The 14,819-nt window shown below is 37.6% G+C and overlaps 1 pseudogene; it reads right to left on the bottom strand.

The window, feature by feature from the left end:
* Positions 1-3,503: 3,503 nt before the first annotated feature.
* Positions 3,504-14,819, bottom strand: part of LOC122439425 — a 32,449-nt pseudogene continuing 21,133 nt past the window's right edge.

Genomic DNA, 14,819 nt, shown 5'->3' with positions numbered 1-14,819 from the left:
AACATTTCCATTTTTTCTTAAAATATATTTTATAGACAACATATAAATGGATTTTTAACATTAAAAAATTATCAGAAAATCTCCTTTGTTTTCCTTCTCTTGGGCATCACAATCCTCAGTAATCAGTGTCCAATATTATTTTACAAATTGTGTCCATTCACTATTTTATTATTTTTTTTGGGATGAGAGGACAAGTCTTCTACAAGTTACTTCAACATGGCCAAAATAAAGCCTCATACTTTATTTTTAACTAACTTTTCACACACTAAAATGTATGATGTTTTTGTTTTTCATCAGTTATAAAATTATAAGAGCTATATAACACTCTTCAAATATATTTCTTTCCTGATCTCAGGAAACTTGAAACTGCCCAAAGAAGGGCAATGCCAAAATTGTTCAAATAGCTGTACAATTGCACTCATTTCACATGCCAGTAAGGATGTGCCCAAAATCCTTCAAGCTAGGCTTAGCAGTACGTGAACCAAGACCTTCCAGATGGACAAGCTGGGTTTAGAAAAGGCAGAGGATACAGAGATAAATTGCTAACATCCGTTGGATCATAGAGAAAGCAAGGGAACTCCAGAAAAACATCTATTTCTGCTTCACTGACTATGCTAAAGCCTTTGATTGTGTGGATTACAACAAACAGTGAAAGTGTCTTAAAGAGATGGGAGTGCCAGACCACCTGACTTGCCTCCTGAGAAACTTGTATGTGGGGTCATGAAGCAAAGAACCAGATATGGAGCAACTGACTGATTCAAATTGGGAAAGGAGCCCAGTAAGTCTGTATGTTGTCACCGTACTTATTTAACATATATGCACATTACATCATGTGAAATGCCAGACTGGATAAATGACAAGCTGGAATCAAGATTGTCAGAAGAAATATAAACTACCTCAGATATGCACATGATACCACTCTAGTGGGAGAAAGCGAAAAGGAACTAAAGAGTCTCTTAAAGAGGGTGAAAGAGGAGAGTGAAAAAGCTGGCTTAAAACTCAAGATTCAGAAAATTAAGATCGTGACATCTGGTCCCATCACTTCATGGCAAACAGATGGGGAAGAAGTGGAAACTGACAGATTTTATTTTCTTATGCTTCAAAATTACCACGAACAGTGACTTACAGCCATGAAATTAAGACATTTTCTCCTAGGAAGAAAAGCTATGAGAAACCTCGAGAGTGTACTAAAAAGCAGAGACATCACTTTGTCGATAAAGGTCTGTATATTCAAAGCTATGGTTTTTCCAGTAGTTAGGTACAGGTGTGAGAGTCGAACCATAAAGAAAGCTGAGGATTGAAGAACTGATGCTTTTGAACTGTGGTGTTGGAGAAGATTCTTGAGATTCCCTTGGACTTCAAGGACATCAAACCAGTCAATCCTACAGGAAATCAACCCTGAATATTCATTAAAAGGACCGATACTGAAGCTGAAGCTCCATTATTTTGGCCGCCAGATGTTAAGAGCTAAGTCACTGGAGAAGACCCCGAAGCTTTGATTTGAAAATCAAAGGAGAAGGGGTGACAGAGGATGAGATGGTTGAGTAGCATCACTGACTCAATGAACATGAGGCTGAGCAAACTCCAGGAGGTAGTGAAGGACAGGGAATCCTGTCACACTGCAGTCCATGGGGCCCGACTTAGCAGCTGAACAATAATATAATGCTCTTCAAAAAGATTTCCTACCTGGTGTCAGGAAATTTGAAACTTCAATTTGTGTGCATATTTTGTTTCTAAGAATTATAGTCATTAATAAAAAAACTTTCAAGTAAAAAATATATGCTATATGATAAGGAAAAACTACTTAATGGGGCATGTGGGATAAAAATATGAATTCATGAACAAAAGTGAACTATTTAAAATTCTAACAGTTTTGGAGAAACATATTTTTAAAGTGCGATGGTAGATTTAAAATCACTGGGCTTTAAAATTATAGTGAATATACTTCAAACTGTCACATAACCATTTTATTTGATAGTAGTAATATCTACAAAATACTGGAAATTATGTCATTTTCATGAATTTAAACTGAGGATTACTTTTTAAAATATCACTTCAAATGTACTAAGAGTGTATTGATTTTTCATCATTTTTTTAATGATCCGTGAAAACAAGAAAATGAAAGACCACTGTTTTTCACAGATTTTTTGATGGTCAGCAAAATATTTCAAGTAATAAGTAAAGAAATAATCAAAGGCAAAATAGTAACATGTATTCATATAATAGGGAGAAGTCCTAGTATTTTGGAATAAGAGAAATTATTAGGGGAAAAACATATATATAATACATATGTATATGTATATGTAAACAATAATAAACACCTATAACATATATATTATAAAACACATATACCTATTGCATATGTTATAAAACATGCATACATATATTGTATATATGCTATATAAGAATATATATAACCACTTATAGAGATTTTAATATGTGATTAAGTGCTACTATATGTCTTTGAGAAAAGAAAATGACAAGGCATTATCTTCTTGAAGTCTAGTTCAGTAGAAAATGCAAAAATGGATGAAAACAGGAAGAAGGTAGGTAAGGTGCTGTTGGAATTACATAAGCAAGAGGAGCTTCCCTGGTGGCTCAGAAGTAAGCAACAATACAGGAGACTCAGGTTCAATCCCTGGGTTGGGAAGAACCCCTGGGGAAGGGAATGTTGAGCTACTCCAGTATTCTTGCCTGGAGAATTCCATGGACAGAAGAGCCTAGTGGACTACAGTCCATGGGGTTGCAAAGAGTTGGACACAACTGAGTAACTCACACACACACACAAGGCACTAAGGGTCTGGGTGTATGTCTAGGGGATGAATGACATGACTCTTCTGAACTCAAAAAAATGTCCTTTTTTTTTTTAAAGAAACAACAATTTTATATTTAAAGCCAAAGTTTTATATTCATACTTAGAAAATATTTTTATGATGAAAATATCTAGCAGGATTCTATAACCATGACAGCAAAGTTGTTTTACTATTTCAGCTGTCACTAAAATTAAATTTTATTGTATATGTATTTTTTACTTCATACGTTAAGCCTCAAAATATGTTGTTACCCTAACTCCAGGCCACCATTTTTTTTTCTCTTGGGTGGCCCTGGTTTAACTGGCTCTTGCAAAGCTTGAGTCATCAAAACAGGTTTGGAGGGCTCAACAGCCTTCTGAACGTTTCTAGCTATCCACTCAGGCTCCATTTGGCCATGATATTTCAGCAGTTGTCAATAGTAGATAGTGTCATTAAAACAAAGTTTCTCTGTGTGTGGTACCTGGATGTTTCAACTAAAATGAACTGAAGCAGAACCTTAACTGACATGGGGATCACAGTAGCATTTATCCTCGGTGACAGTTGTTAAAGTTATCTCAACCTGAGAGTTGGGGGCTCACAATAATAGTGCGTCGTTTGTGACAATTCTTCAGGTTGACTGGTAAGTTCTATCGCTTTACTCCCTCATTCCGCTGGGCTCTCCTGTGACTGCTGGGTCTAAGATGCGCTCATTCACAGGGCTGACTGTTGGTCCCAGTTGCTGGCTCGGCTGGCGTTGGCAGCAAAGGGCTTCAGTGCTCCGCCGTCAGCGTGCATCTGTGCGGCTGCTTGCGCTTCCTCACAGCCTGGAGGTCTCAGGGTGACGGAACTTCTCACAGCCGCTGCCTGTGAAGACGTAGAAGCCAAAATTGCTAGGGTATCTTAAGTTTCTGGTCTGTAACTGGAAGTGTATCAGTGTTGCTATGTTCTGTTGATAAAAGCATACTAAGTCAGAAGGGTTTATGCAAGTGTGTGAAACCAGGATATGTATGTGTCAGTGGTGGCAACAGATACTGCAGCCTAATAATGTTCTATCAAAAATGGCTCCTGCTCATTTTCTTCTTTCAGTGAGTTTTCCAGGTTTATTTTTACCATCCTAAAAGATCATAGTTGCTTTGCTGTTGATAACAGTAAGTTGGCTAAACCTAATTTTCTAGAAATGTCTAGCCTGCAAGGTTTCTCCTAGAAATTTCTGTTTGCTAGAATGTCATAAATATAACAGATTCTAAATATAAAGAAATTGAAATTCTTTATGTTTTATGTGAAAATCCTTTAAAAATAATATTGATGCTATTTTCCATTAAACATTGTATTTCCTTAATTCTCTTGAAAACAGTGATAAATCTTATGCTGCTCTACTTCTCATTGTAGAGAACAGCTAACTCATCACGTTGTGATATGTGTAGATTTGTGTATGTGTGTGTATATTTATGTATATATATGTGTCATTGTGGTATCACTGACTTATACAAGTAAAAGTGAAGTCTGAGGAAGATTGTTTAAATATTCTCAAGTCCCTTCAACTCATGGAAAGAATGTTATAAAAATTTTCTTTAAAAAAGGGAAACTTAGAATCTTTTAAAAAATTATTATTGATCATGAATTATTATTTTGGTTCTGTTGTTATTTTTGTATTTATTTTACCTCTGAGAAAGAAAAACACAATCAGTATGGATAATAAGTTAAAACATAAAGCACTCTAAAATTTTTGTCAGCTCAAGTGTTTATACTTTCCTGTTTATTAATCTCTTCTGTCGTAAAAGCAAATAAACTGTCTTCACCAAACAACATTAGTTTCCTAGTACAGAAATGACACTCACTCTTTTGTATTCAATACAGCCATATCCAAGGGACCTGTATCTTTGTGTCTACTTGGTATCACATGTATGGATAGTGAATGCAAATGCTACTGACAAATAGTTTACAAAGTTAAGTATATCTTGAGAGTTTTTCCTTGTTTGATTGAGGGTTTTTCAGTTTACTAAGACAAAAATTGCTTCCAGCACTTGAAATGTGACTGCATTGTTTAGATACAGATCCTCAAGTGTCCTGAATCACAGATATGTATCTTAAATGTCAATGGGGACTGTCTGCACTAATCCATCCTTTTTCAGACAAACATGCCCTTGGCAGTTCCACTCAGGATTCAGTGATGCTTTTTAATTGACAATTTAAAATTTGCAACATGCAATGCCTCTTTGCCTAATCCCCAAACCATATTTGTGTCTCTTGTAAGTCATAAGCAGGCCAAGGACACAGAGGTCTTTAAGTTTCAATAGCCTGTGGGATCTGGAATGTGTATCAGCCTGTACATATGTAACCTGCTGAGAAATAGCAGTGGTGCAGAAAAATATGGTTCTATTTCTTGATCAGTATAAGTTAAATAGTTCTTTATATCCTCCCTTTCATTATGTATTTCTAGCTCAATGCTGTGAAACCCACTGACAGTAAATCCCTGGAAACTAGGGTGTGAGACAAGAATTTGTTTACTTGTAGGGAAATTGCAATTACCCCCTACAGTTTTGGGGGATACAATTTGCAGACCACTTGAATTGAGTGTATTTTTTACCAAGGACAAATATTATTTGCTTGTGATAGAATTTAGCAGTTTCTCTTGAAATGCAAAGGTGGGGGGGGGGACAAATTTTGACTTGGGAGCGGTTGCTGTTATGCTAGTGAAAAATATATATATATAACTAAGTTGCTTAGACTTAGCAGGATCAAAAGAAAGTAGGGATGATTTGTGAAGAGAATGAGGGAAGAAAATGACTTACTGAATAATTAAAAATCAGCCAAAGACATGGTTGTCCTGTTCAATATGTAAACACTATGAAAACTTACAATCTTTGATGATTTTAGAACACGTTTATAGTAATTCTAGGATAAAAACGTTTTATTTTAATTTGTTATTTATCCGAAAGAATTGCATAAAAAGAGATAGGAGTATCTATGTATACTGTTTTAATCCTTTTCTTTTTTTTTCCTGTTAGAGACATAGAAATGAAAGTTCAAATAAATGAAAGCAAGAAAACTGATATCTTAAAAGAAACTTTTACTTTCTGCAAAATCAGAATGGAGTAAGATAAAAACTGGCAAAACCTTCAACAGTTATTTAAAATAATTTTTGATATTTGTAATCATTATAGCTTGTAGATAACTATATATCTATAGTTGCACATACAACAGAAAACACTACAGTGTAACAGATACAGCAAAGGAAAATATAGGTCATGACTTCTAATTTGAGAGCTTTAGGAAATTTTAAGATCTGTAAGAATATTTTAATATTGTAACTAAAAGCCTTCAATAACTTCTCTATTTTTTAATCTGAAAAATGGAGACAGAAAAGGGGAGACCTACCTTAACAGTTTCGCAAGTTTTCGTGAGTGAGCTATTTAATTAGAGAAGGTTTTTTAAAAGCTGAAAACATAGCGACTGTTCCTCTGGCACAAAAGAGGAACTGGCACTATGTGTGACCTTCCAAAATGTAACAAGATGGTGTAAAAGAAGGCAAAATATGAAAAGGCAGGACAAGACTCTAGTCCTCTGTAGAAGGGAAGTATGTGAGGTGAGAACAAGGTCCTGGCTATAGCACAGGGGCGTGAAGCCTTGGAGACAGTGATGGTCTCTCTGAGGATGGTAGGTGTAGAGAGGATTTCTGGAAATAAATAGGAGGACTAATTCTCATATGCCTTGTCTGGAATGAAAAACTATGGTTAGATAAGGAGACATCACTTCTGAGAGACTTGAAGATACAGTATTGTGGCACATGAAAGGCAATTTAAATGCATCACACTTCCATACCACTATGCATCTTACATAGACCATTTCTTCTGGATGTGAACAGTTCCCCAGGTAACAGATTGCACACTCAAACCATTGGAAGTTCCAGATAAAATAAAGTGTGATTATTTCTTCTGGGACCTACATGCTGGCTCTTCTGCTTGCTTCATTTCTCTGCTCAAATATCACTTGTCAGTGAGAACTTTCCTGACACTCAGCCTAAAATATCACCCCTTATGTCTTGATCTGGATGCTCATATATTATATACTGAACAAAAATTAATAGAGCTATCCACATAAGATTTACATACTTTGTAGGCATGTATGTAACTAAATTAATAAAAACAAAAACATGGAAAATAAAATTGCCTTATTTCCTCTGCTTGACTTTCTGTTGTAGCATTTAGTATGTGGCGTGTATACTCAAAGGATGTAGATTTCATCCCTCCTTGGTTTGCTGTGTATATACACTCCCAGAGCAGAGCCCGCACCTAGTAGATACTAAGTGCTTGGTGGTTGTGTAAATGAAGGATTCTCTGAATTTGCTGCTGCTGCTGTTAATTCTCATTCCATAAGCAAGATATGCACCGTGATGTTTTCAAATACCTATATGAAACTTCTTTTCTGAAGGTTTATTTTAGGTTAGTTTTCTGGGTAATTCAAATTTGAAAAAAAAATAATTTAAATGTCCATAGAATCAAGTTTGAGGAATGTTATTTCTTATCATAATCCAGGAAATGTTGATGGGGAAAAGTGAACAGAACATAAATGTAGCAAGGCTAGTGAAAAGAAGGAAACAAAAACCCAAACATGAAACTTAGGCTGTTTTAATATGAAAATAAGAAAGGAAAATGACCTGTGTTACATACACCAAGTTAAAAAATTGCATGTAATGTGAAAGAACAGTGGAAGAGGAAGGTATTTCAAGATATTAAGCCTGAAAAAAGTAAGAATAGGATACTGATTGCTTGAAGTTAGACAACTTTAGGGATGCCATTTTAGGGAGGTTTACCCACATTCTATGACATTGAGTTTCAGTTCTTTTCAGTCCTGCTATGAAATAAGAAACACAGATTCTGAATTCAGCTGGATTACACTACCTCAGAGAATTGTTAAGACAAGAAAAGACTTTCTTCTGTACTCTGTAATCTACTGGGAGTCTTTGCCATCAAAGGAAGTAAAAGTTACTTAATACCAGTAATAATTTTATTGTGATATTTTTAGATATAGTCTGTAATATAAGGGAGAAACTTTTCTTCAAGGCTTCCCTGATAGCTCAGCTGGTAAGGAATCCGCCTGCAATGCAGGAGACCCTGGCCCAATTCCTGGGTCAGGAAGATCCCCTGGAGAAGGGATAGGCTACCCACTCCAGTATTCCTGGGCTTCCCCTGTGGCTCAGCTGGTAAGGAATACCTTCAGTGCGGTGGACCTGGGTTCAATCCCTCGGTTGGTACGATCCCCTGGAGAAGGAAAAGGCTACCCACTCCAGATTCTGGCCTGTATAATTCCGTGGACTATAAAGTCCATGGGGTCACAAAGAGTTGGACATGACTGAGTGACGTTCACTTTCCTTAAGAAATTTTTTTTCTGTAGAATATGAGATGGAAGATGCTTCATTACTGATATCATCAGCATTGATACATCAGTAATCAACTATAGATAAATCTCAGTATAGTATCAACTCAAAACACGTCAAGCATTTACTTCTAGGCATCGTGTGTTTGTTTGTTTAATCGGGGTGTAGTTGCTTTATAATATTGTATTGTCTTCTGCTATACAATGGAGTGAATCAGCCATGTGTATACATATATCCCCCCTCTCTGGGACCTTTCCCACAACTCACCACCCTATCCCACCCATCTAAGTCACCATCAAACACTGAGAGACATTCCATGCAGTTACTATTGCTATAAAGAAAGTGGAAATGTGTGATGGTCGATTTTCTTATGTCAAATTAGCTATGCCATAGAGACCAGGTGTTTTATTTTTATTGAAGTATAATTGACATGGTTGGATGGCATCACCGACGCAATGGACATGAACTTGGGCGAACTCCAGAAGATGGTGAAGGACAGGGAGGCCTGGTGTGCTGCAGTCCATGGGGTCGCAGAGTCAGACACAACTGGGCGACTGAACAGCAACATAGTTGACATACAGTATTCTGTTAGCTTCAGGTATGCAGTATAGTGATTCAACATTTATATATGTTATTAATTGAGCACCATAATTCTAATACCCATGTGTCACCACGCAAAGTTCTTGCAGTATCATTGACTATATTCCCTGTGTTGTACATTGCATTCTCGTGACTTGTTTTATAACTGGAAGTTGTAATCTCGTAATCTCTTTAACTCCCCCTCTTCCCCAGCCTGTCTTCCCTTTGGTGAGACAGTTTGTCTTCTGTATCTATGAGGGATCAGATATTCTGTGCAACAGTATTCTGGATGTCTCTGAGTGTGTTTGGGGTTGAGATTTACACTTCAATCTCTGGACTCTGAGTAAAGCAGATTGCCCTCCACAACGTGAGTGGACCTCATCCAAGCCAAGGTGTGAGTAGAATCAATGCATGAGTAAAACAAAAGGCCGATCTCTCCCAAGCAGGAGGGGATTTTCCAGCAAAATGGCCGTGGATTTCATCTATCACACAGGCTCATCCTGCTTCACCAGCAGATTGCCTTTGGACTCAAACTGCATTTTTTCTTGAGTCTCTAGTCTGCCACCCTACCATCAGCTTTTGAACTTACCAAGCCACCATAAGTTCAAGAGCTAGCTCCTTAAAATAAATATCTTACTGTGTATATACACAGCCTCTTGGTTCTATTTCTCTGATTAACCTTGACAAACACAATATATAATCATGAAATTTAGAAAGATAATATGCAGACTAAAGAAATTTATGAAAGCATACTTTACCTCAAGTAGAGTTAAAATTGTGAATATTAAAATTAAGAAAGTTTGCAGGCCAGGAAGCAACAGTTAGAACTGGACATGGAACAACAGACTGGCTCCAAATAGGAAAAGGAGTACGTCAAGGCTGTGTATTGTCACCCTGCTTATTTAACTTATATGCAGAGTACATCATGAGAAACACTGGGCTGGAAGAAGCACAAGCTGGAATCAAGATTGCTGGGAGAAATATCAATAACCTCAGATATGCAGATGACACTACCCTTATGGCAGAAAGTGAAGAGAACTAAAGAGCCTCTTGATGAAAGTGAAAAGAGGAGAGTGAAAAAGTTGGCTTAAAAGCTCAACATTCAGAAAACTAAGATTATGGCATCTGTCTCATCACTTCATGGGAAATAGATGGGGAAACAGTGGAAACAGTGTCAGACTTATTTTTTTGGGCTCCAAAATCACTGCAGTGGTGATTGCAGCCATGAAATTAAAAGACGCTTACTCCTTGGAAGGAAAGATGCCAACCTAGACACATATTAAAAAGCAGAGACATTACTTTGCCAACAAAGGTCCGTCTGGTCAAAGGCTATGGTTTTTCCAGTGTCATGTATGGATGTGAGAGTTGGACTGTGAAGAAAGTGCTGAGTGCCGAAGAATTGACACTTTTGAACTATGGTGTTGGAGAAGACTCTTGAGAGTCCCTTGGACTGCAAGGAGATCCAACCAGTCCATGCTAAAGGAGATCAGTCCTGGGTGTTCATTGGAAGGACTGATGCTGAAGCTGAAACTCCAGTACTTTGGCCACCTGATGGGAAGAGTTGACTCACTGGAAAAGACCCTGATGCTGGGAAGGATTGGGGGCAGGAGGAGAAGGGGACGACAGAGGATGATATGGTTGGATGGCATCACCGACTTGATGGGCATGAGTCTGAGTAAACTCCGGGAGTTGGTGATGGACAGGGAGGCCTGGCATGCTGCGATTCATGGGGTCGCAAAGAGTCAGACACGACTGGGCGACTGAACTGAACTGAACATGTACTTGGGCTTCCCAGGTGGCACAGTGGTAAAGAATCTGTCTGCCGGCGCAGGAGATGTGTGAGATGTGGGTTCAATCCGTGGGTCAGGGAGATCCACTGGAGCAGAAAATGACAACCCACTCCAGTCAGTATCCTTGCTTATAAAATCCTTTGGGCAGAGGAGTCTGATGGGCTACCATCCATGGGGTCACAAAGAGTTGGACACGATTGAGCATGCACACACATATACACAGCATATACTTACCTGAATGAAACATAAAGTAAAAATTCTGCAATATATTTTAAATTCTGATATTCAATTTAAAAAGTGAATTTAGATATAAATGGTAATTTAGCAAAGTTATTATAAGTTGCATAATAAATTTTGTACTTTAAAAAATTGGATAATATTCATAATTTATTTCTTTGTTAGTTACTTTAAGGATTTGTAGTCTGTTTTCTTCTATCTTGCATCACAATTACAGATTAGAAAATGGGGGTTCTTTAAAATTCTCCTAATATCTAGCTTAATATAGATATGTTGAAATTGGGAATAAGTGAGATTGTATAGAAAATTATCTTTTATTTGATATTCTAACCTATTGGCTTTGAAAACGTATTGATTTGACAGAAAAAAAATAAAGTCTACATTATTGGGTAGATATCATTTTAGCACTTTTATATAGATCATTTATTCTAGTGAATATCAGAATAACTCTTCATAGAAACTAAAATGAAAAAGCATCAGTTCATCTATTTTTAAGAAGAGCTATGCCTTCAAATCATTTTCTCATGAATGCATTTATTCATGGAATATTAATAACTGGTTCTACAGGACTTCAGTTTCTATGAATACATTTGCTCAGATGGTCTGATTTTGATATATAGCAAAAATAATCATTTCCTAATGATTATAGCCTATGTGAGTAATACAAAAAATACAAGGAAACATGTGGTTTAGAAATATAGTTTAGGAAATAGAGTGAATTGCTAAAATGTGAAGGGAAATTAAAATTATTAAGTTAAATCCAATGGCAGTGTGTCCTTCAAATAACACAAAATCTTGGAAAGTGCCTGAAAACAGTAATACATTTTCTACCCAAAGCAAAGGGAAGGCTGGATTTGAGCTTAAGGAATCTTAAAATACAGATGATATTTGATAAGATGGCCTGCACATATCGGAGAATTTGGGGTCTTCTCCAGGGTACAGGCATGATTTTGACAGACCTCTTTGTTGCTTGGGCTGCTTGGAATTCTTCTAATAACACGGTAGGCATTTTAGGGCTTTGAAAACTTGCTGTTCTTTGACATCAGTTCCCAGCTGTTGGAAGACGGGATAGGGCTGCCTTACACAACCCTGGTGGTTCATATTTTGTCCACATTTATCAACTATATCATTTTGGTCACTGAAGATTCATCAAGCACATATTTCAGCTGATGCTGTTTTTATTTTAAAAATAATTTGTGCCTAGATATCCCTTACTCTATGAGTCAATAATTGAAATATTAATATTGCTATCACTATGTATAATTTATTAAGTCCATACTACATGCTATGAATTCCCCTAAATGCTTTACACTCCCACTATTCACTTAATACTTAACAACTCATGAGGTAGGTAGTATAAATTCTCTTCCTATAAGTACACTAGAACTTAGATGTAATACTTGATGTGCCTAATAGCATGCTGCTAATCAAGGAATATAGGCAATAAATTTATATTTCAAGTTCTAATCACTTTCTCAAAGTGTATTTTGATTAAGAATTTTAAAAACCCTAGTTAATAGTCTTTATTATGCATATTAATATTACCTATGTTTTCTGTTCCATTTCCAAAATATTATCATCATTACACTACCAAACAGAGACCACCAGCATAAAGCGGTATAAAAAGCCACACCATTGCTTTTAGACGTTATAATTTTCCATGTAATTTTTACAAATATCTTTAACTCATCATAGACACTCAGAAGTCAGACATTTACCACAGCTCCTTATTGGGGACAGTTTCACCCAAGAGACTTTGGGTGAAAGCTTGGAAGGCAGGTGTGCACTGTTTGAAAATCGAATATAATGCTTAAATTCAAGATATCTCCGTTTGTAGAAACATAGATCATTCCTGGGGTGATGGATCTATTTAGAGTTCTCCGAAACAGAGCACAGTCTATTCCTCCTAGACAATAGGCAGTTTTCCCTTGGTGAGCTTCCTGAATCTATCAACTTTACTTAATTCCACATATGGTTTCCTGCCAGGGATGTCTTCTGCATACATATTTTACAAGAGAGAAAAAGACTGTTCTGATGACAGGACGTGACACAATGACATTCATATAGATGAAAGACAGAACTCATTGTCCTCAGGATGCAAACAGAGAAAACTGCCAGGCAAGGCCACGCAGTGGGTTGCACTCAGGGACAGATGAGCAACAAGCAGGTGCTATTGGGGGCAGCTTATGTATGACAGGGGATTAGGGTTAGCTAGCCTTTGTAGCTACTTGTGGAGTTGCCAATTCAAATGATTTCTCAGGCTCTAGGCAAGGCATGGGGACTGTCCCTAGTGGTCTGTCCCTTGCCTTGGGGCAGTGAGGGCTTGTGCGTGGTAACTCCGGGGTATGGGAGCCAAAGAAAGGAAGCATCAGGATGTGAGCTTAACCGGCTGCTCAGTTAGAGGAGCTGACCAGCCTGAAACCAGCCTCAAACCTGGGTCAAAGTCCCAGGACCATGCGTGAAATGGGACACTCAAAACTGGTGCCCTGGGACAATCCAAGGGGATGGGATGGGGAGGGAGGTGGGAGGGGGCTCTGGGATGGGGGGACACATGTACACCCGTGGCTGATTCATGTTGATGTATGGTCAAAACCACCACAATATTGTAAAGGAATTAGCCTCCAGTTAAAATAAACTAATAATAATAAAAAAACTGGAAACATTTTCATCAGGAGCAGAATGGATAAGTAAAATACAATGGAATACAGTACTGTAGAGACTATGTAATAACTATAGCTGCAGATGAATCTCTGAGCCAGAAAAGCAAGCTGCAGAAGAATATATACAAACATCCAGTTTGTGCAGAATAGCAATTGCCTCTGGGAATGAAAGTAGTAATTAGAACAGGACATGCAGGGGTTTAAGAGGCTTCCCGGTGGTAAAGACTCTGCCTGCAAGTACAGGAGTGGCCAGAGACTTGGGTCCAATTCCTGGGTGGGGAAGAACCACTGGAGGAGAAAACGGCACCCCACTCCAGTATTCTTGCCTGGAAAGTCCCATAGACAGAAGAGACTGGAGGGCCACAGTCCATGGGGTAGCAAAGAGTCAGGACATGATTGACAGGGGCGTGCACACACACGTACACACACACACGGACTTAGACCTGTGTCTTAAGATGGATAGCAGAAAAGTGGTCATCTCTGGGTTTTGCTTTCCTTTTCTTTTTGGTGATTATTTTTAACTCACAGATTATAAACTCTTGAATATAATAAATCGTTTATATACATATATATATATATATATATATAAAACCTGGGTCAACAGAGCACTGAGAACAAGAACATACAAACTAAAACTTTGTATTCCCTGTTGCTTTCACTGTTATGGTACAAGTTCAATTCTTGGTTGGGGAAATGAGATCCCCTAAGACTTAAGTCACAGACACACACACACACGCACACACGCACGCACACCCACACCTGCATACGTTGCCCTAAACAGAATAGAAAGCAACTTTTTAAATTGAAGTTTAGTTGATATACACTATTATATGAGTAACAGGTGTACAGTATAGTAATTCACAATTTTTAATGGTTATACTCCATTTGTAGTTATTATAAAATATTGGCTATATCCCCTATGTGGTACAGAAAACTTTTTATTATGAGAATAAAATGGAGCAAAACAAATCGAAGTATTAGAATTCCTTATAGTCTAATAACAAAATCAGTTATATAGCCTTAACCAAGAAAACAGATCTGGAATTTCAGGGTCTTTCGTGGAGTGGTAAAGTGTATTGAAAGCATGAGTTATTAATATGTTGTTCATTATAATAATATCTTCATGTATTCCTTGAGTCAAGGTGGCAGGTTCAGCAGTCATGCTGTTGGAGGTTCTGAGTGGATAGTAAGGGAAGGCGGCCTTTGTAACCAGGAGGAAGGGCTGGTTTGTGGGACACGACCAGAGTCACAGGACAGGGTCATTTTGGAAAGCTGGATGGAGGGAGTAGAAGAAGGTCCTGGAGAATGAGAATTCTCTTCCCGAGGGGTCAAGGAGTAACCCAACGTGAAGCAAGTGCCTCCTGGAGAAAGCAACAGTCTCCGC

This window comes from Cervus canadensis, chromosome 4 (assembly GCF_019320065.1).
Source record: "Cervus canadensis isolate Bull #8, Minnesota chromosome 4, ASM1932006v1, whole genome shotgun sequence".
NCBI lineage: Eukaryota > Metazoa > Chordata > Mammalia > Artiodactyla > Cervidae > Cervus > Cervus canadensis.
Note: the sequence above shows the minus strand (reverse complement) of the source record. Positions and strands in the feature narration are given on the sequence as shown.